Below are 21,713 nucleotides of genomic sequence, written 5' to 3' on the forward strand. Positions count from 1 at the left end.
GTGTTCTTATCAAATGGAGCCCATGAGAAGGTGGAGACGTGGAGGTACTGCTAGGAGGGGCGAACCTCATGTTGACTCTTTTACGATGTTCCCTCAGAAGAAGATGTTTGTTCGTAGGCACATGTCTCCAGAATCCTCCACAGCTGCAGAGAATTTTGCATTCTCAGTGCAAGAGTAGTTCCCTTTCCTTCCTGCTTTCTTCTTTTCCTCCTCCCGTTTTTCTCTAAACCAAACCTAAGCAAGTCTGCATTATCCAGAGGCAGCTGGTGCTACAATGTGGGAGTGTGAAATGTTTAACATCTTGTCACTTGCAAAATTGATGGAGTCATCCTTTTTGTTTCAGAGTTCCATGTTTAGGGGTTGAAAAGCTAGATTGACGAGCATTACCAGAGAGAAATATTTTTTGAGAAGTGAAGCTGATGACACGTTACTTTACAGTTTAGTGAAATTCAGCAAATCTAATTCTATTATCCTGTCAAAGTTTCACAAAAGGGAGACCTGAAAGCATATTTAAGATGAATCTTTAAAGATTTCAAAAGCCCCAATCACATCTGCAAAAATCAGATGCATTTGGTGCTGACGGACCTTTGTTTTTTTTAATACGCAAAGGGGAGTAAATAATATTCCAAGAACTAATTAAGTTTAAATAAAGTTATCTTGGTGATGCAATGCCTTCCTCTCTTGAAAAGATTGTCAAGCAGTAAACCATAATCATGCTTTTTAGTTCAAAGGCCTTTCAAAGTTTACGTAGCCAGATTTACCCAGGCACACCAAAATAGAAGCTCCCTCTCTGAATCATAGAGCAGAGTTCTGAAATTGCAGATTGTATAGAGCGTTTAAAGCCAGATCATTTATGCTCTTGTTTATTTTCACAATCAAGTATGAGATACGGTCTAATAAATGCATTCTTACCAAAACGTCAGAAGCAATCGTTTTAAAGCCTTTTACCACAACTCTATGATTTATCTGAGGTCCACAAGTCGACAAACTGAAGGGTTTATGATGCTTTTGGCAGTTGGTAGGACTGTATATAATATACACTTGTACTGAAATGTTTTAATATTAAGTCCAAGAGAAGCATTGATGTAAAAGTTCATTTCAATAGAAATTGCTTTTTTTCTCTGCTATTTAATAATCATTCACTGAAGATGGGAATTCAATGGAATTTGTTGAGAACTTACTATGTACTGTATAATATCTAATTTAATATTCATAGCTGGTCTGAATTTAATATTCCTGCAAGGTAGATATTGTCTCCATTTTGAAGGTGGCAAAACTGGTCAAAACGATTAGGAAATATGCCATGAGACAGTAAGTAGGAAAGCTACTACTTTGACTAACCCCAAAGCCCCTGTGTGCTCTTTCCAGGACAGCGTAAGAAATTCTGTTTGTTTCTCATGATGAAAACAAAGTCAAAACTGCAGTAAAAATGTGAGAGGATGTTAGTGGGTTGAATTGTGATTCCTAAAAGAGGTTAAAGTCCTATCCCCCAGGACCTCACAGTGTGACCTTGTTTGGAAATAGGGTTGTTGTGGATGTACTAAGATGAAGTCACACGGGAGGAAGGTGTGCCCTTAATCCAATATGACGTGTTCTTATAAGAAAAGGAGAGAGACACACCAGAGAATGCCATGGGAAGACAATGGAGGCAGAGGCGGTGCAGCGACAAGCCAGGAACATCAAGAAGCTCGCAATAGGCATAGAAGTGATTCTGCCTCAGAGCCTCAGAAGGAACCAACACTGCCAACACCTTGACTTTGGACTTCTAGCCTTTAGACCTGTGAGAAAATATCTTTCTTTGTTTTAAGCTGCCCAGCTTGTGGAACTTTGCTACAGCAGCCCTAGGAAACGAACACAGGGGACAATAGAGCTTTATAGAGCCCAGGAAAAAAAAAAACCCAAAACTTAATGTTAGGCTAGTGCCCTGTGTGAGGAGTCACAGTCACTTGTTATTTTTTCCTTCATCACTTCTGGTTGTCCTGAAAACCCACACCTCACCCAATATGAGATGTGAATAACATTTTTGGTGTCTTATCAGGAAAAAAAAATTAATGCATGAATATGTGTATATGACTACCCGAAGCTACAGTTAAATGCTCACGTTTTCTTATGCTCATACAGGTCACAGGACACTGGGAGACGATGTGCTCTTTAACTGAGGTTTCACCGGTGTCTCTGTGATGGTTGCTGTTGGCAACCGGTCCTATAAGAGGCACAGTGAAGACCTAATTAGGGCAGGAGTCAGGAAGAGATGGCAGGTAATGGAGGTCAAACACAACTGGGGTGGGGCAGCTGACTGACATCTGAGGTAGTCATATTACGGGGATCAAGGTTTGAGGCGGGCAGAGACAACAGGTGAAGGCTGAACACTGAACCTGATGGAAATAATTAAACGCTGGATCTGCCAAGGACATTCGAGCTAGGTCAAACCATAAGTATAATACAATCTAAGGTAAGCCTGAGCTGTTCATCTTCGGAGACCTAGTCTTCCTCAACTGAGCTTCCTGTGGACCGCAGATCTTCAGGTGTCCGAAGGACTGCACTTACCCACGCCAGCCTAGTGCCCGTTTACCGCCTTTATTGCCTCCCAATGCTGCTCTAACTCAGTTCACAAAGAGGAACTTGCCTGAAGCTCTGACTATGAATCTGAAGGGCAAATCATCCACATCTACAGTTTTTACTGATGATAACTTTGGCATTTAAAGATTTTTTAAAATCCAGCCATTTCTTTTTGCTCTGGAATTTCCCACTAGCCAGAAAAACGATTAGCTACTGTAGAAGACTAGTCAGCGAATGCTGCTATCCATTCCATTCACGTGTTGGTTCAAGCACTAGACTAGGGAGAGGGTTCCAAATTTACAGATATGTTCTCCAATGCTGAAAATAAAGGCAAAAGCAGGAAATGGTTCTTGACTTAAGATGGTAACAGCCTCGTCAGGAAGGCAGTATTGAATCCATACAATACAGTGCAATAAGTGCCTGTAACTGAGAGAGCGAGTCTTTCCACTGTGGGGCTAAGTACGTGGGGGAAACAGTGAGAAAGAAGTTCATTAAGGGTGGAGACTACCTGTATAGGTAGAGAACAACAGGAGATGAGGCTGGAGAAGCAGACCCAGGTTTGATGCTAGGACCTTTGCCATTGGACCTCAGCAGTAGGGGGCATAGTCAGTCTTGTTTTATAAGAAGGTCATTTTCACAGCTTCGCTGTGGCCTGGAGAGGGGGAATGGAGCTGCCTAGTGGCAGAAGAAATCAATTATAGTATTGTCAGAATCAGGCTTAGTTAATCTTGCTAGATTTAAAAAGGGAAATAAAAAATCCTGGGGAGTATGACAGGTAACAAATGATACCATGGTATCTATTTAATATATGAAGATGGTATTACATATCCCCATCACTAATTCAAACCTTTTACTTCTCCAGTTATTTTCATAATATTTACAGGAATGAATATTATATGTAACAAAATATATAAATATAGTACAGTAATAATACTTATTATTACCATAATGTATGTGCCTGCATACATCCCGCTCATTCCCCAACCCTTATTATGACAGGTCAAAGCAGTTTATTTCGGGGATTTTCTGGTGTTAAAATATTCTACATAGAAGATATGTCCTTATTGAGAGTTCTCACAGATGATCTCAGTAACTGTTAGACAATATTTTCTTTAGCAACGTCTCTCCAAATGGGACAGAAGTTTAAAAGAAATATTTACAGTGAGTGTTCCCATGAGCAGATTTATGAGGAAACACTGATAACAATTCAAAATAAAGCACAAACATCATTGTTCCCAGCTCAGTTCATGGAGATTATTCATAGCATTTCCCCATTTCAGCAGATGTGACTCATTATTATGGATCAGAGGAATCATTCTCAACACCTGTGGGCACTTTCTATGTGCAGAGAATCTGTAGGGGTGATTCTTGTAAAGGAGGTTAATAACATTAATCCCATTTCACAGATGGGAATAAAAGCAACTAGTTCATCATATCTTCTGAGGTCAGATAGTAAATCAATGCCTTATTAACATTCATTAGAATTTTCACTCCATTCATTTCAAACTAAGCTCCTTCCCGAAGGCACTTAATTAGTATCAAGAATTTTCTGGCATTCACTCCTCATGTTTCATATGTCAAACCGTTGAGCCCATATCTGAGCAAGACTCTGTGTGAGTGGTACAAGACCTGCCAGGAATGGTAAGTGGGTCAGATGAGCCAGCCTGTGGAAAGTGGTTTAGGATCAGTGCAGAGGTAGCCTTTAATTATAGTAGTAATAGTGATGTTATGGAGAGCCCCATAAGGGTAGGCCGTGTGTTGACCCTTTCACATGACCCTCTGTTTAGAATCTATAGTGGAAACCTCAATTAGACACCACTTTTAACATGAGGAAACAGGCTTAGGAGAGTGACTTGTGTAAAGAATACAGCTAGTAAACAGGAAGTGGATTGGGGCCTAGAGCATCTGAAGACAGGTGTCACGGTCTCAATCACGAATCCAGTGGTTCTCAAATTTTAGTGTCTGTGGGGACAGAGTCCCAGAGAGCAGTTTCCAGGCTCTCGGCCTCACATGGAAAGATGCTGGCTAGTTATTAGGTGGCCATCAGCTGTAATCAGATGGCCCTCCACGGTGGCTAGGTGGCCATCAGCTGTTAGCCATTGGCCACTGATACAACTGCTGTGGCTGAGCTAGCAAGCGCGGATTGCAGTTAGCAAAGCGTTGGTTGGTTGGCAGAGAAGCAGACTATGGATTGTGGATCGTGTGGCTCCTGCCTCCTGTGTCTCCAACCCACCCGCCAGCGAGACTATAGTGGTATGACTCCCCAATTCATGGCTCTGTTGGTGTTCCTTTTTGGCCTCACCATATCCTGCGTTCTAGTGTGGGGAGCGGGACCGGAGATCCTGCATGAAAGTATCCATCAGAATCACCTGCAAGTCTTAAAGCACAGATTGCTATGCCCTCTCCCAGAGTTTCTGATTGGGTAAGTGTGATGCAAGGTCAAAACTCTGCATTTCGCATTAGGTCCCAGAGGGTGCTGAGGCTGATGGTCCAGATACCAAGTTTTGAGAACCATGCTCTAAGCAATATTTATTGTAATCATCTTTGACTGTGTTCAGCACATAGCAGGAAGCCATTCAAAGTTTTTTAGCAGGTGATAACATGGCCAGAGTTCTGCTTTTAAAAGATTAATCTGGCAGCTGTGTACAGGGTACTAGAGGACAGATGGGAGAGCAGGAGGTTTCCAGCTACGTGGAAACAAGAGACGGTAATAGATGTTGAGAAATATTGGCCTATTGGAATGGAGTGAGAGGATTTGCTGATTGATTGAGGAGAAAGGAGTCATTAGAGGTGACTCTCTACTTTTTGGTCAGTGTGACCAGAAGAATTATTGAGCCATTAATAGAAATCTAGAGGACAGGAGAGAAATCTACCTTCTTGAGTATTTCATCTCCTATTTCCACATTGCTTCCTTCCATTCACTCCCTTTATTTATTGTTTTTATTTATGAGAGTTCCACAGCATTTTCCTTCATCCTCTTTACCTACGGTCCCAATGAATCCAAAGGGCCACTGCAGACTCTTGCTCTCTTCTGAGATGCTGTTCTTATTTTCCAGAGGACGGCAGAGTCTCCCACTCCCCCCATCAACTTCTTTTCAGCGTGGCAGTGAAGCTCACGCTCTGCTCAAGGATCTTAGTGGATTCTACTAATCGTGACTAAGTTTATGGATTCTGTTTTACCTGAAGGCTTTCTGGGGAGCATACTGTCAATGATGGAGGCCTCATAATCCATCATAAACAGTGTTGAAAATAATATCTGTCTTTTAAGATCAAAATTACTGTATTTTTTTTGGTCTCACATTTAGCTTTTATGTAATTTCTTTTACAAATAAAGGATGCATTTTTAAAACACCGTTTACAAATATGCATCTTTGAAGGAGTATTTAGTCTTCTCTTTAAAACAAATCACCTTACCTTAAAAGTACAATATTTAAAAATCCTTAAATTGATTTTTCTAAACTAAAATAATAGTGGAGCTAAGAAAATAGGAAACAAAACTTCTGAGAACCTCTTTATAAAATAAATGGTTTTACAAAACAATCCCACAGAATGTATTTTTAAAAGAAAATTAGATTTTATACCGGGAATTTTACTAAAGTTAGGGCATGTATCCATCATGAGGCTATATTAGAGCTGAGATAAACCAAAGGTGAACATTTATAATGTTCAACATTCTATTGTGAAATTTTTATCTATGCCCGGATTATGAATGACAATTTACTTTTACCCCAAAGTTGACTGAACGAAGATCTTCTGTGTGAAAATGTAACTGCATGACATTAAATACACTTACAGAATTCACATGACCTTGCCTCCTACTTTTCTGAAAAATTTGAGACCACCTCCCATGATTACCACAAATTTTCTTTCTCAGTCCCCCAAAACCTCTCCAAAACTTCCTGAGTCCTCCTCTGGGAACCTTCAGATAGAGAAACAGTATCTCTCCTTTCTGAGGCTGGCACCTGCCTTTCCCCCAGGCTTTGCTCCATCCTCCTATGTCACCATCACTGTTACTGCCTCTGCCTCTGGCTTTCTCCCTCTGTCCCTCCTTATCTCCTTCGACCTTCTCTCTCCCTCTTGTCCTCTGGCACAAAATGTATGTCTCACAACTTTAAAATGAGCTACAAGCTTATTGCTCTGCCTCCGTTTTTAATATACAGATAGCAAAAGAGAGGGTAGAAAAAAGGGAGCTTTGGAACATGTTTGGGTCCAGGTCCACTTGCTAGTGAAGAAAAGTCCCCTCTACTAGAAATTGCATCCAGGATAAATCAGGGACCTGCCTTCTCTATCAGGACCCACACTTCTGATCACACATAGCCTTGGCTTCGTACACTGGCCACTTTTGTCCTTTCCGTCCCTTCAGCAATTTCTGAAGAGCCCCAGTTAGTCACTGACTTCAAGACTCAAAGTTTCCAAGTGTCATCTACTTCTTATTCTTTTTTCCAAATACAAAGGAAGCCTCCTCCTTCTGAGACTTTGGGGGCTGCAGCTAATGTGTGGGCTATGGACTGGAGTCCCCTCCAATCTGTAACATGTCTATGCAATTGGGTTGGGCGTCGAGTCCCACGTGATGAGGGTTGTGGGAAGCGAGGAGGGCAGCACAGGGTTAAGAAAAGACAGTAGCCATGAATAGAGTGCAAGCGGGCCGAGGGGCCTCCAGCCTCAAGGACTAGATGTGCAGAATCGGGCCAATGCATTAGCTTTTATTAGTTAGGTGAGGAAGTAAAGCTTGTCAATCTCAAGATTTGTGAATTCCATACACTATAATAGGAAACTGATTCAAGCCAATCACCCTTGCCTGCAGGCAGCTGAACTGTAAGTCTCAGGATGTCTGTACTTCCCCAAGGGACAAAACCTTTATGCATATGAATAGATGGAGAGCACATCATTGAGTCACTTCCCTTGCAGATTGTGGGAAGGAATGCAGCCACAGAGGCAGAGGCTCTCCTTAGCCCGGGAAGGTGGGGGGCTGTGCCCACCTCTGTGAACCCTGTGGGTTCTCCTGTTGGTCCCCACTCGACTGTGCCTGGCTTGAGTTGCTCCCCCACCCATGGGGAATCTTACTCGTCATCGGCTGACCTGCCATCTTTCTGGGGCCAAACAGGGAGACTTAAGGTGCAAGCACAAAGGTGAAGCAAAGTCCCTGAAAGGATCCGTCTCACAGACTCTCCTTTAGGGGCAGGTACAAGGAGACAGACGGGTAGGCTGCTGCGTGGCAACAGTTGGGGGGACTTGAAGTCAGGCTAACAAAAGGCAGGGAAGCCCCTCACTAAACTTAGACCGAGAAGTTCCACGTGGAGCTGATTCACCTGGGGGTGTTTCCTTGAGGTTCTAATTCACTCAGTTGTGAAGAGTGGTGACATGGAAGCAGAGGTAAGGCGAGTCTTGAATAATCCCCAGTGGTCCCTACGGCAGTGTCAGGGTCCTGTCTGTGAGAGCACAGATCACCTTCTCTGTGCTCTGGTTGCCCTGACTGGACAGAGTTCTTACAGATATTTTCCTTTGGGCAACAGCTCAACCCCCAGCTTCAACTCCAGAACATCTTTGGAAACTGTCCTTTCTCCGTCACCAGCGGGGTTTGCGGAGGTGAGATTCTGATACATGTGGAGGCTGTGAATCGTAGTGATGAAGGGCACACTCTCCCCGTTGGACTGGCCGGGTTCATATTCTGGCCTTGCCATGTCTCATGTGTGACGTTGGCCAAGCTAATCAACCTCTTTCTATTTGCTTCCTTGTCCATAAAATGGCGATAATAATAGTACCTACTTAATGATAATGGTGAGGATTAAATGAAACAATCTATGTCAGTCACTTCAAATAATGTCTGGAATAGAGTTACTGCTCAACACATGTTATCTGTTATACGAAATATATGCTCTAGTACAATGAATCCCTCCCTTATCATCCACACACACACACACACACACACACACACACACACACACACACATATATGTCTTCTATATTAAGTGCTGTTTCCATAAAGCCTTTTTTCATTTCCTTCCTTTCTTCCTTCTTTGATTTGTAAATAATTGGTAAGGACTCACTATATTCCAGACAAGGGGAACACAGTGCTCCGCAAGATGGACCCAGAGATTTGGTGAACAGGCCATTTGGGCAAAGCTTGGTGCATTTCGTGATAGGAAGGGCACGGGATCAGATAAGTGAATGCATGAATTAATAAATGAGTGACTGAATGTTTCTAGCTATTTTTACTGAAATATCAAGTGTTTTGATCCCTGAGAATAAGGAAAACTCTCTTCAAAATCTGTGCGAGTTTATTCACAGTGCCATTTCTGCTACGAATCATAACTGCTCCAAAGCCCAGAATGATTGTTGGTCTGCATCCAACGGTTGTTGATCTTCTAAGCAGGGAACTGGGGTCCACATAGAGCAAAACATCCAGGTGAGGAAGATATATCAATATCCTTCCAAAGATAGATGGCAGGAAGGAATTACTATCTGTCTTCCTTCCTACCCTTCTCACTTTTCCAACTCTCATACTGAGATTCACTGGCCTGGAGTTGTTTTTTTTTAAGAAAAAAAAAAAAAGAAAAAATCTGGTTTAGCTCCATTGGAAACTTAACATAGCAGGTGAAGCATTCAGGCCCATGATGAATCGGGGCCAGACACAAATAGAAAGCTGTAGACTCAAGGGCTTCAAAGAGAGACATTTAGGGCAGTTCTGTGCTCGGAGCTGCTGCTTGCACTTGCTAAGAGCCAGAATCCAAAGAAGGCAGCTGTTGCAAAGGCGCATAAATAAAAGAAGCATGTTCCCAGCGTTCCTATGGGAACCCGCGGCAGCTCAGATTACCCGTTCCCCAGACGCCGTTTCCTTTCAGCCTGGTGTCTTATATTAAAAGGTAGACCAACAGGTACACTTCCAGAGTGGTGCTTGGGGGATATTTGTAGTGGGAGTTGCATGACTAATTCTCCCAACACAGAATAGAAGGCTTACTCCTGAAGATATTTTACAGTTTAAAAGTAGCATGAAAAAGAGGGAATATGTCTTTTTCCCATATATTTTAAAAATGTAAGTGGTTGGGTTTTTAGCCCCTAAAGTGTGTGTGTGTGTGTGTGTGTGTGTGTGTATGTGAAATATCTAAGGAGGCAATCCCAGAATAACATATTCATTTTCTGATTGGAAGATTGACTGTGTGATTCAAATCTGGATTAAAAATGGTGTTTTTACAAGTTCCAAATGTGTTCTTTTTACCTAAGCTCCTGACTTACGTGAAATTTAGAGGGAATTCAAGATTAGACTGTGAACACGTAAAGCCCAGCACTGTATGATCCAAAGCGTCAATAGGGTCATGGCCAGAAGAACACATTTCTAACACCAAACCCAATTGGCCACTGGAAATTGAAAAATCCAAATTACTAATGAAAGGGAAGAACCTCGTGTGTTCACTTCACCTCACAAGGCTTTCTGTAATGGGGCCACACTGCACAGCAGCAAAACAACGAGCCCCACTGTGTGTTTCTGTCCCCCACCTCCCTAGTCCTGGCCAGGTCACTCACCTCAGACAAATTACCCAACCTTCTGCCCTTCAGTTTCTTCATAAAAATAATAAATAATAATAATAATAATACCTTTTCCATATGGCTGCTGGGACGATTAAATGAGAAATTAAATATATATGTGAAATAGATATTCTAACAGCTATGATTTTAAAAAGTGCTTTTATAGACATTATCCTGATGCTTCTGTGAAACTTATGACTTTGTAAAGACATGTATTATAGAATTGTGAATGTGCTATTTGTGTCTTGCTATATCCTCTAAGTCACGTATCTAAGAGAACAAGGCAGTTCTCCCAAGCCAAGCCACAGTTCCAAAGGCATGGGTGAATGTGGAGTTCTTGCCTTCACTAGAGAAGTGTTTTTTGTAAAACATTGACATTTGGCAAGAGCCCAAGTATGACCAGCCACAAACACAGTCGAGTAATTTCTGCTGCAGTGTCCACAAAGATTCCAGTGACTTCTTCTATGTGAGCAGTTTTTAAAGCATATAGTACCCATGTGGTAACTGGCACCAGATACCATGTTTCCCCGAAAATAAGACCTAGCCAGGCCATCAGCTCTAATGCATCTTTTGGAGCAAAAATTAATATAAGACCCAATCTTATTTTAATATAATATAAGACCGGGTCATTATAATATAATGTAATGTAATACAATACAATACAATACAATACAATACAATATAATATAATACCGGGTCTTATATAATATAATTTAAGACCAGGTCTTATATTGTATCATATAAGACCCGGTCTTATATTAATTTTGGCTCCAAAAGATGCATTAAAGCTGATGGTCCATCTTATTTTGGGGGAAACACGCTAGTATTTGGAAGTGTTCAAGAGAGCTTGTTGGGTTTTTTAACAGCTGATTGATGCCCCATGCAGCTGGTTATGGAAGCGTGCAGAGGACATGCCTCTGTGGGGTTTCCTGAGGTAGAAGGGGTGGCTCCCCCTACAGGGAGGGGCCAGTCCTCTGCACTCACACTGTGTGGACTCCAGAGCTGCTGCCCAGTCCCACGGCTGTGGCCAGACCTGGGGTAGGCCCAACTGGTGACTCACTGCGGGGCCTCCCCAAAGCCATTCCTATTCAAAACTTGTACAAAGAAAATGCATTAGCACAAAGCAACAGAATTCTTTCCAGAAAGAAGCTCATGACAAGTTTTCCATTTTTCTCAGTTCTGGGGGTATAGGCATTCTTTAACTTAATGAATTCATTTATTTAGCAAATGTTTATCCAGGGCTTACATATCTAGGTTCTGCAATAGAGCAGCAAATAAAACACACAAAAGAATCCCTTCCCTCATGGAGCTTTTGTTCTAGTGGGGGAGGAGAGTGACAGACTATATATATATATATATTATATATTATATATATATATATATAATATATATATATATAATATATAATATATATATATTAAAGCAAGGATAGGAGATAGGGAGCATAGAAACAGATGTGGTTTGCCATTTTAAACAGGATAGTCTGAGAAGGCCTCCCCCAGAAGTAACCTTTGAGCAAAGCTGTAAACAGAGCAAACCAGGGAAACACAGCTCCCTGGGGAAAAGCATTCCAGATTGTGGGAACAGTCATGTCTGAGGTGAGACCATGTCTGTGAATTCAGGGAACCTCCAGGCGAAATGATACTAGGGAAGATAATAGAGGACAAAGCAGAGAAGCAGGGGGCAGGGGGCAGATGGTGGAGGAGGTACAGCTTCTGGGAGCACTTGGGCATTTTTGGAGACCAAGGTGGCAGCCACTGTCAGGATCCGAGCAGAGAAGTGACACGATTAGGCTGCTTTCTAAAAGGATTACTTTGCCCGGTGTACTTTATGGCACTGAGAGGAAAGATGGGCAATTAGTTTGCTCTTTAAACCTACTTTCCTCTCCTTCAACCATTTAATAAATATTTTATTTAGCACGGCTGTAGTCTGGGCCCTGGGGGAGACAGCAAGTGAAAATAGTAATGATCAACAGTGTGGTAAAGAACATACTAAAGAGGGCAGCAAACCAAGCCTTGGGGACAAGGAAGCCAAGACTTGCGAGACGAGAGCATTATGTAGTGGAAGAAGAGGCAGGAATGATGCTGTAGGCAGAGACGGTAATGAGAAGGAGAAGCCTTTGTGTGAGGGTTCTTCTCCTTTATATGTATATCATTATATAATCCACACAAAGATCCTACGGATATGAGCCGTACTATTGTTATCCTCCACTGTGCAGAAAAGGAAAGGGAGGCACAGGAAAGTTAAGTAACTTGCTCAAAAGCTACACCTAGGCAGTGCAGGTGCCAGGACTGGAAGATGGCCTCTGTCTGACTCAGACCTTCTGCTCCTAACCACACAGCCAACCTGCACAGAGGACTGGGGCTGAGAGATGAGGCTGGAGAAATCACCAGGAATCCAGTTCCACCAAATTCATTTTTTCAATATGTGTTGAGAGCATACTCTGTGCCAGGCACCCAATGCCTGGGCTACACAGATAAATAACAAAGCGTGGCTCTTGTTCTGAGGGAGTGTGCAGTCTGGCATGCCATGTATCAAGGCTTAATAAATGCCAACACACAAGTGACCACGGAGGTCTAGCGGAGCAGAAGGCTCAGAGCACTTCTTACAGAATCCACAGTCATGTTCCTACCCACACAGAAGGCAGGAACACTGGTGGGCTCAGCAGAAAATGTCAATCCCTGGGTTTCCCCAGGAGTCAAAGAAGCACACAGCACATCACACCAGAGTCGGGTACCAGCCCCCACGTTACTGGCAGGCAAAGAGCTTTTTCGTAAGAACAAGGCACCCTAGCAACATAATACCATTTTGTTATTCAGGATCTGAGAGCAAAGAATGCACAGAGGAGGAGAGGAAAGCTTTGGTGTTGTGTGATGAAGCAAAAGGTCCCAGAGGTTTGGCATACGTTCACTTAAAACAAACAAAAAAAAAATATTGCTTGTAATTTGTAACCTCCTTAGGGTGCTTCAAATGGTTTGTGAAGATCAATGTTCTGCATGTTCAAAGAGTTTAGGGAGTTTAAAACCTCCCCATTCAGATTGGCCTGTCATAAAGAACAAAGGAACATGGAATTTCTTGCGTGGATCTGAATTCACACAATGGAGACTACAGATGTAATTTCAGCAGAGATGGCCTTTGAACTTTCCTCAATCCAAAAGGGGAAACGAATATGTATTGCTCTATAGGCCTCTATCCAGTAGCCACTTTTATCTTCCATCAATAAAATTGCTTTTGTGATTTTTTATTTATGTACCCACCCAGTAGCCATTATTATAAAGTAGTGGTTCAAAGCTTGGGCTCAGATAGACCTGTGTTCAAATTCAAGTTCTACCATGGATAAGCCGTATGACGTTGGGCAAGTTAGTTGATCTCTCCAAGCCTCAAATATCTCATCTACAAGATGAAAATGAGAATGTCACCTTCTTTGTAGTGCTGCAATGAGGGTTAAGTGAGAATACAATTTCTGTATATCTGATACATAGTAAACCCTGAAAAAATGTAAAGTAGGTATTTTTTTTTTCCTGTTTTGCCATTAGCTCATGTATTTTGCTCTTTATTATTCAGCTTCTAGGAGAAACAATTACAATGAAAGATGAGTGGAGATCCTACTTCCATTGAGATAGAATTGTTGGTCCAAATTTGGAAGGCAGCTTAAGGGAGCAACACAAATTGGGTTTATCTATTGCTCTAAAGGAGAGGTTGATAAATTATGGCCCATGGGCCAAATCCAACTCCCTGCCAGTTTTTGTCCAGTTTCAGTGGAACACAGCCTCGCTCGTTTGTTCACATATTGTCTATGACTGCTTTTGTGCTACAACAGTAGAGATGAATAGTTACAACAGAGACTATAAGAGCTGCAAAGCCTAAAATATTTACTGTCCGGCCCTTTATAGGAAAATTTTTCTGACCCCCTGCTCTAGAAACATAAGATAGTCATTCTTTTCAAGTCACATAGCTCTGAAACTGCACACATTGGAAACTCATTCCCCATGGGAAACTATAAAGTCTGCCTTCAAGAAGTCAACACATTTACTATGACGAGTCCATTCCAGGAGCTGTGTGAGGCCCCAGGAGATACAAAGACCCTTCAGGAAGGGTCCCTCCCCATGAATAGCCCACAGTCCAGTTGTGAATCAGATGGATATGCAACAGACAATGAAAACAGGTTGATGGGATCAAGAGTGGAAGGCCCGTTTGGATGAGGTGGTTAGAATGGCAAAAACAAGGAAGACCCTAGGAAACAGCATTCAGCAGAGCTAAAAAGCAAGGGTAGAGTTCACACGGCAAGAACAAAGAGGAGAAAGAGAAGGCCTGCATAGTGGACACCGTGTAGGAGGCAGGGGAAAGTAGTTACAGGATAAAGTCTCAGGTTGGTCGGTCAGAATCCAGACCACGGAGGCTTTACCAGCCAGCACACAGCATTAGGATATTGTTCTACGTGTGCTGCGGAGTCACTGAGGGATTTTGAGCAGGGACATGACATGATCTGATTAACATTTTTAAAAGTTCATCCTTGTTATTCTTTTCCCCTCTCTTTCCTTCCCAACTGGTTTAGTCCTAAAACCACTAAGCAAGGCTGAGCAAGGTCAACTTCCCCAAAGGGTGTGGAGCAGAATGTCTGACTTTTAAGTCTGGAGCAGAGAATATCCGTGTGGGTGGTGAGAGTGATGGGTGGCAGCTGCCTGGCACGGAGTGGCAGAGCCAGAGCTAGAGGAGGAGAGGGTTTCCACAGAGGCCTGGGGGTGCCTAGAGCCCAGGTACAGGGAGGAAGGGGTCCATGTGGGAGAACAACCCAGCATGGGAGGTCAGAGTCCAAGCATAGGAAGGAGGGCATCTGTGAGAGGGGGTGGTGTGAGAGCACATGAGGTGGGAGAGCCTAAGCACAGTGAGAAGTGTGTTCATGCAGGGAGGCGGTGGCCCACTGTGTTTCCATGCAGCTTGAGAAGGACATCTGCACAGGGGAAGGTACCAGCATGGAGAAGTGGAGTATGACGGTGGTAAAGCGCATGTAAGTGTGAGCAGCAACTGGTGCAAGTGATGGAACCGTGCAGGATGAGGAGGGCATTGCATGGCACACAGCTCCGTGCTGATGCTGGAGCCCAAGGTCGGTGAGGAGGGCACCCAAGTGGGGCAGGCAGGTGGGGACTATCCCAGAGCAGGGTGTCAGAACACAAGAGGTGGGTAAGGAGGGCATCTACATGGAGGAAACAGTGGGGATGGGATGTTGGAGCCTACGTGGGTAAAGGAGGTGTCCATGTGTGTTTCAAGGGGTGGGGGTGTGACAGCAACCAGAGATTTGTACATTCGGGGGCATTGATTAAATAAGTAAATATGTGAAGGATCATGGGAACCAGGGTTCTCACCATCAGAGAAGGGCATTATACATATGAAAAGAGAGAAAACTAGAACTGACTCTGTGATATTGGGTTGGAACTGGAGATATAGGCATGCATTTATGATTTGAAGGCAGAGGGAGAGATCTAACTGTGTGAACACATATATGTACGCATATATACATGCATGGTGTCTATTTGCCTGCTCAGTGGAAGGGTCTGGCAGCAACAACACTTCAAGTGCAAAGAGCACACCAAGCACCTCGATCTTGATTTCTAAATTCTCCACTAAAAGGAAATAGAGTACTTTAAAGAAATGGCAGATTTCAAGACTGGAGCCAGGAGTGTACAAAACCAGCCTAGGACGTCTTATTTGAGAAAGTAAAGAGGGACTCAGAGGAAGATGGTATGTCTCAAAGGGACAGCTTGAAGGGGCTCCTGTTTGCCAACCCTGAGATAATTGGAGCATCAGAATAGATAATGACAGTAACATTATAATCCATTGAATAAAATAATAACTTTAAATCCATACAGATATAAATATATGAAAATACCGAAATTTGGTTGAGATGTGGGATATTTATAACAAAGAACTGCCCACAAAACACTTATTCATTACAAAAAGAAAAAGAGTAATCTTGTAGTAAAGAGCCCTTTCAGAACTACCTTCATCAAGTGATAAAATTAACAACACAGTAATGGGACAAATCAAAACGTGATGGCACATAATGAAAAGCACAGAGCATCACTTCTTGCCAAAGATACATAATTTAATCATTAGGAAATCTCAGGTAAAACCAAATTGAAGGACATTCTGCAAAATAACTGGCTTGTCATCTTCGAAAATGTCATAGTCGTGTAATTCAAGAGGAGACTAAGAAACTGTTTCAGACTGAAGATTAAAGAAACATAATCACTAAATGCTATGTATGATTCTAAATTGGATTCTTTTAGCTATAAAAGAACATTATTGAGCTAATTGGGAAAAGTTGAATAGGGTCTGAGAGTAAATGGTGGAATCAAATGGTTACATTGAGGTTATGTAGGATTGTTTTTTATTGTAGGAAAGTATTTGGGAAAGGATGGGCATCAGATTGGCAGCTTACTCTCAAATGGTTCAGGAAAAAAAGTTGTACCATTGTTGCCACCTTTCTTTATTTTGCAATTGTTTCAAAATGAAAAGTTGATATATGGATATATTCACTCACTGTGGCCCTTTGATTTCCTAGAACTTTGCTCATGTCCCTCCTAGCCTTAGCCCTGTCCTCAGAAGCCCCCTCCCCTGGGGATCTCTTGCTTGTCCTTCATTTCCTCTGTATGGGGGGGTACCCTTTAGAGCATATACTGGGTTCCAAGACATTGAAGTTAACCTGTACATGTCTACATTTCTATTTACCACAAAGAGTAGTGTTCATGTTCGTCACACTCATATCTGTATCACTAGCACTTAGCACAGCACCTGGCATTGTGCTTGATTAAAGAAAAACAAAAACAAAAACAAAACAAAACGTGGAGAGAGGGAAAGAGACACGGTTATAGGTTTAGGTTTGGGAATCATTTCTAGAGCCAACAGAATTTAAGTAGGAAAAGCAGGAAATTTGGATCCCACCTGGCCTCGATGTGAATTATGGCTATGTGACCTTGGACAAGACTTAGACAATCTGAGCCTGCGTTTCCTCACATGTAAACTGGGTTGTTCGATGGAACAAACATAATAAAGTTTGTAAAGCATCTAGTGGAGTCTCTGACACTTAGCAGGTACACGACAAATTTTAGTTTGCCTTTTCTCCTTAAAAACAATAAAAACCATCAAAGAAGAATAGAAGTTTAGCATTCCAGGTTATGTTCCTGAGTTCACGATAACCTAGATGTATGAACTTGGATAAGTGATCTCATCTTTCCTTCTTGGTAAAATGGGAGATGGGAAAATGGAGGAGTGAGAAGTGGGCTTTATGACCATCGTGATACCAAGATCTCAGAGCTCTAACATTGTAAATACTTTCATTTATTTGGATGATAGTGAGTACAAAAGGTGAAATAGAAGAAAGATTTCGCTATATTTAAAGGATGGGCCTCAGTTTTAGCAGTCAAAGCATGTACAGTCCATCCTACTGGATCGTGCAATTAACTCATTTATACCTGCTTAAAGCACAGGTAAACGGAGAAGTGGTGGTGGTTTTAGGTTACTGTTGAGCATATTAATAATTTATGAGCCATCAAGGAATGAACACACATTTTCAGTTCTCGCTGCATTTTTTCCTTATTCATAATTCTTTCCCTAATTGCTTTTTACTTTAAAAAAACGGAGGAGCTGAGACCTTGGATGTTTGCCTAATGGCTCAAACAGAACCATGACCCATTGCCAAGTCTTCCAGTCCTTTATAGCCTGGGGACATTTGCCACTGAAAGAAAGCTGATGGGTTTGATTTTCCTGAAAGAGATATTTTGTAGTGACCTCTGACCCCATTAAATACTTTGGCCGTTGCCCATTCACTGTAATGGGAGCAATAAATTTGTTTTAATTTAGGACATTATCAAGTAGGGAATATTGACAAAGACAAAATAATGTTTTGAAAAGAGCTAGAATGAAATCATGAATAAATAAATATGTTCAACGTAGCTAATAAATTAACAAGTGCTTATTCATAAGAGTCTGACTGGACAATTTCAAAATTAGGCCAAAGGTGATTGCATTTCTAATATTAGAGTCTCTTTAGGCCAGAGAAAAGGCGGGCTGCATAGAAAAACATTGCAAAGGGTAGAAAGGCATTTATCCCTCTGACAGGTTTGTTTTAAATACATCTATTTGTTTTCAGCTAAATGCCAAAAGGAACAGCCAGATGACTTGAGTAGCCTTTTCTATGGCAAAGCATTTATTTTCCTTGTGTAAACACCTTTATTAGGGATCTCAGTGGGCTATTTCTCCAGCTTTCCTTTGTATTAGTCCCTTAGATTAGTGTCAAAGAACTGAAATCCTGGTGGGATGTAACGTGTATGTGAAAGAAATGACTCCTAACTTGGATATATTCCTCTTGAGGAAGGGGGGTGCGTTGCATATGGCATTGATCTTCGCGCTAATATTCTTATGTAGGTAACCTCATTATGACAGATGGCAAAAAGATCCAGTAAACCACAAAGCATATTTGCAAAGCTGTGAGGTCTTGGCTGATGTTGCCTTATACAAAGTCCATATGGCTAAATCTTCCAGGTTACAGGGAGCACGAGGGCATGTTCAGCTGCATAAAAAACGAATTGGACCAACTTGAATGGAAGAAAATTTTGCCTGAAGTCTTGAATCACACTAGTTACCTAGTGGTTTCCTGTTCCACATTGTCAGGGCAGTGTTTAGGAAGATGAATCCATGCATGCAGCTTAGAAAGCCTTACACAAGACCAGAGAGTGGACGGGGATCATCACCATCTCATTTAGAAAGGTTAGTGTGTGTCTCAGGTTTTGGCATCACTGCACCGGGACATGCAAGCCGTGGTTGGGCAGGGGAAAGTATAATGTTTTCAAAGATATAACAAAGTAAGACATGAGAAAACTGATTCTGCTTTCTCTATAATGATGAGGGATATTTCTCTATGAGAACGTTCGTGTTCGTCTTTGTACACAAAGGGTCCAAAACTCATGACTAACTCAGTGAGCACCCCAAATGGTAACAGAGCAACGGTTGGACGTGCACTGTGATGAAATGCAGTGTGTTTGAGAACAAAGAGCATGGAATGGAAGTTTGGAGACCTTTTGTTCTGCCTCTTACTAGCTCTATGAGTTCAAACAGGTTATTCAAACGTTCTGAGCCTAACTCTCCACCTGCATAGAGTGAAGGTAAAATTATTGCCTTCCCAGACACCTCATTTTTACCTCATAAAGTAAAAATGCTTTCAGCTAATCAATATAAAAGTATGTGCAAGCTATAAAGCCCTCTGCAAATCAAAGAAATTATTATTGTTATATCATTATGGTAGCACTTAATTTTCTAGGTCTCTTTATTTTCATATGGTTGTTTTCATTTCACTCTGGTTTTCAAGCCATGTAGACTGTGCATATTCCCTGTAATTCACCAAATCAAAGTCCCCAGCTCTGCAAAAGCCACACTTGGAAGAATATGATAAAAAATGGTTCTGTTTGGACTGTATGCCCATCCGTTGCCTTCTCTGGAATGTAATTCAGTCAGAAGCAATTATGGCACTAGCACATATTCTGAGGACTCATGAAATCCCACAGCCAAAACTGTGATTCATTGCTCCACTCCCAACGGCCTCTGGCAGGCTGTGCTTCAGAAGCCACAATACTGGCTGCTTATAAGGCTCAATGGGACCATAAGGATTCCTTGTGGCACTGCCGGCTGCCACCCTCGGGAGAGATGGCACCACAATCCCTCAGAGTCTCTTCAGACAGTATTTTCCTTATTTCCTCTTGAGCCTTGCTTAGCAATGTACCTTTCTGGAAGTAATAGACAGCATAGTGTTTTAGGGTATTTTTTCCCCCACCCCTGAGGCATGGCAACATGAATATTCTACATTTATCTTATATAAAAACCTGTTTGAAGTAAGTCTTATTTTCCAGTACCAACCTTGCACAACCTGTCATTCAAATTCTTAATAATGGGTTTATGTGACAGTGATTTCTCCACACTTTCCTTTGCTTCATCTTAGATGGCAGTGTGGCTCTTCCTTTGAAATAGAGCACTACAGGAGATAGCTCCTTCAGGCAAATCGCACAGTTCAGTGACTATTTCAAAGGAAATGTAGATAGACAAAAAGCTATAAACATCACCTTGATTCGTAGAAGTAATGTGTGGCCAGATATGCTGTAGCATGTATGTGGAAATCAGACATTCAGCCTTGGCCACATGTCGGACACTTCAGATAAGGAAGATAAAAATCTTCTGCCTAAGTGAGAACTGTGACACCTCACTCTGCCTTTTCAACACAAAGTCTACACAGTTCATGAATACCTTCTAAAGACGCATAGCATGTAAGAAAGGGAGGGACTGAGGACATCACGTCATGTGACCTCCAGGTGGACACTTCTATCCCACGATAGCACCCAGGGCCACCAGGTGCTCCAGCCCCAGCTGGAACATTCCCAGAGATGGGACAGTAAGTACCCCCTTCTAGAACAACTCAATCTATTTCTGGACAATTCTAACTTTAGGAAATGTGGTAATTTATTTTAACTATTCCCAATGTCTAAGACCCCACTTAACCCTGTGGGTAGTGTCACCACCTGAAGTTTGTATCAGTTCTGGATATCAACCAGTGGCAATCCCATCTAACCATTTGTCGCCTGGCACAGCTCTCCCCTTCTCACTTACAAAGCAATCAGGAGAAACTCTGTCCCCTATCTGTGAGAATCCAGATGTATCTTCTCGTCTATGGATTTCCCCTTTAAATTTATCCTCATCAAAAATAAACAAAGCAAATCCAGCATGACTTTTTTTTTTCTTACTGAAGCCATGGTAGCTTCTAGTAATCAGTCCTTTTTTTAGTGTACAGAAAAACTCTGTTTAATTTTTTTTTTTGGGGGGGGAGGTGGGCAGGGGGGAGTTTTGCCTAAAATGTACATTAACTCACTGGTTTAGTTTGTAGACGCTGCCTTACTCCTGCTTTGAAGAATTAAAGCCATAGTTTGGGTCCTTCTATATTCTATATTTTAGTATTTTTCCCATTCTTTGTAGATCTTCTGTAATCTTACGTATATATTGATTTACTTCTCACTGGATATTTTTTACTTAATGTGTTTGTCATAAGCTCCCTTATCTTTGCATTTATTTCAGCCAGAATAGCCTCAGAGTGGAGTTTTGAATGCCCTTGTTGTCTTTGGCCAGGGAACATGATGTCCATTCACAGACCATGTGACTATTTGCAAACTTGGTCATTTGTGCTGACAAGTCATAACCTGAATGGCATGCACACACACAAATACAAATTACATCTGTGGATTTGGGCATGAACTGCCGTAATTAGCAGTCTGCTAGGTAGTCTATACCCATAAAGCATGGGTTGAGAAGCAAGAAATATCTTTTCAATTTTGGTTCTGCTCTTCATTCTGGATAAATTATTCATTCCCTAGAGCACCTTTATAAGAGACAATGGCTGATGATTGTGTTTATCTTTACATCCATATCACAGAGCTTATAAGAACTGTTGAGCCTAAAATGACTGAAACTTTTTAGCACTAAAATAAGATATATCAATATAATGGATAGTATGCAAAAACTAACCTAAAGACTATCTTATTCTTTTTAAAAGAGAAAATTTCATTCCATTCTCGTAAAAAGTATACCTGGAA

General features: G+C 41.8%; 2 protein-coding genes across 2 annotated transcripts in view; one reads left to right on the forward strand and one right to left on the reverse strand.

Moving 5' to 3' along the window:
• Positions 1-21,713, forward strand: part of TNNI3K (TNNI3 interacting kinase) — a 273,108-nt gene that overhangs the window by 244,363 nt on the left and 7,032 nt on the right. The window lies entirely within an intron of this gene.
• Positions 1-21,713, reverse strand: part of LRRC53 (leucine rich repeat containing 53) — a 65,697-nt gene that overhangs the window by 43,709 nt on the left and 275 nt on the right. The gene's annotated exons all lie outside the window — the stretch shown is intronic.

Source organism: Rhinolophus ferrumequinum, chromosome 9, assembly GCF_004115265.2.
Source record: "Rhinolophus ferrumequinum isolate MPI-CBG mRhiFer1 chromosome 9, mRhiFer1_v1.p, whole genome shotgun sequence".
NCBI classification, from domain to species: domain Eukaryota; kingdom Metazoa; phylum Chordata; class Mammalia; order Chiroptera; family Rhinolophidae; genus Rhinolophus; species Rhinolophus ferrumequinum.